Source organism: Sinocyclocheilus anshuiensis, unplaced genomic scaffold (genome assembly GCF_001515605.1).
Source record: "Sinocyclocheilus anshuiensis isolate Anshui unplaced genomic scaffold, SAMN03320099.WGS_v1.1 scaffold1386, whole genome shotgun sequence".
Taxonomy (NCBI): domain Eukaryota; kingdom Metazoa; phylum Chordata; class Actinopteri; order Cypriniformes; family Cyprinidae; genus Sinocyclocheilus; species Sinocyclocheilus anshuiensis.
The window spans coordinates 189,750-191,889 of NW_015555701.1; positions in this window are offsets into that span (position 1 = coordinate 189,750).

The following is a 2,140-nucleotide window of genomic DNA, read 5'->3' on the forward strand; positions in this document are numbered from 1 at the left end:
CAGCTGATGGATAACTATATATATATATATATATATATAAGAATAAAATATTAGCATCATGGAATATCTACCGATAGCTGTGCATGCATTTTAAACTGAAGTGATTATTGAACTATCAGTGTATTCTGTAGAATAATAATTATATTCAGTTGCTCTTACTGTAGTGAGCAGGGTTATTATAGTTCATTGACATTATAGTTAATGGTGGTTAAAATAAAATACGTTTTATTTATAAATAAAACTAAAACTGAAATAAAAATATAAAAACGACAAATTAAAATGAAATAAAAATAAACAACAAATTACGGAAATGTTAACTAAAACGAAAATGGTAGTTATGCGTGCTAATTTGAAGTTAAAGTGATGAAACTGCTTTATAATCTGTATATAATGACACTGAAGCAGTCTATCTGATTTCGTTTGCTGTGAGCAGGGTTATTATAGTAAACTAAAATAACTTTTATTCACTTTAACTTTTAATTTATCCAAATCTAATGAACTAATTAACTGAAATAAAATAAATAATATAATTTAATTTTCATTTAAAATTTTCCTGTTTAACTTGACAATAAAATTGCTAAATCGTAACAAAGAAATACAATTCTAAATAAAGCGACAATATAGACATTTTTTTAAAAACGGCTAATAAAAAACAGAAACAATTGCTAAAACTTTATCTTAAAATAGAAAATAAAACGAATTAATATATTTTTTAAAAACATCTGTATGACAATAGCACCGGCTGTATTTCATCATGACATCATATGAGCTCAGAATAAGTTCCCCGGATGAAGTCATCTCTGTGTGTTTCGCTTTAAATAAAGCTTTAATGTGTTTAATGCAAATAGCGTCAGGCTCTTTCGGTTTCAGAAGGAGTGCAGTCAGATGCTGGAAACCCCCTGCGATCATCAGCTCTTAATGATCGAGCTGACGGGGGACGGCCGAGTCTGAAGAAGCTGTGAAGTTGAGAATCTTCCAGCGGCCTGCTGAAGTGAAGCTGCGCGAGACGACCCGGATCACACCGAGCTCACACATCACGCGTGACGCTGCAGCACTAACCAGTCATGAGCGGCGCTTTCCTCACATTCAGATTTACATTACATTCAGTCATTTAGCAGATGCTTTTATCCAAAGCGACTTACAGATGAGGACAATAGACAATCAAAACTAACAAAAGAGCAATGATATGCAAGTGCTGTAACAAGTCTCAGTTAGCTTAATGCAGTACACATAGCAAGGTTTTTTTAAATTATATAATAAATAAAAAGAAAACAAATAGATAGAATACAAAAAGAATAGAGTTGTTAAAAAGAAAACAAGCAGTTAGTAAATAAATCGAGTGTAAAAGGGGCAAGTTTTTTGTTTTGTTTATAAAGAATAGAATTAGAATAGAGAGTGCTAGAGTTAGAGGGTCTAATAAAGATGGAAGAGATGTGTTTTTAGCTGATTCTTGAAGATGGCTAAGGACTCGTGGGCAGGTCACTCCACCAGGAGGGAACAGTTCATGTAAAAGTCCGTGAAAGTGATTTTGAGCCTCTTTGGGATGAAAAACAAAGTGACGTTGACTTGCAGAACGCAAGCTTCTAGAGGCACATAAGTCTGAAGCAATGAATTTAGGTAAAGGGGTGCAGAGCCAGTGCCAGATTTTTTGTTTTTTTTATAGATTTATGCATCATCTAAAAGCTGAATAAATAGGCTTTCCATTGATGTATGGTTTGTTAGGATAGGACAATATTTGAAAATCTGGAATCTGAGGGTGCAAAAAAATCGAAAATAGTGTTATAGGGTCCTAGAATGGCATGACGGTGGAGTACCCCTCATTGGCTGATGGCTGCACACATAGTGACATTCACTCCGCGCTGACCAGGGACGTTTACAATAGCCCGATGGCCAATTATGTTCCTCCCCCTTCTCCTTCTTTTGGTCAGGTTGAAACCAGCCTCATCCACAAAGATAATTTCATGGAGAACAGGCTGGCCTTCAATCTCAAAGATTCTCTGCAAAACACATGCAACACAGTAGAGTAAATCACTGCCCTGAAGCACAGTTCAAGAGGGCACAAATGGCAGCATAAACTGCTATACTGTGATGGTACACAATACTTCATACGATATCAAAACTCATACCTGAACATATTCCA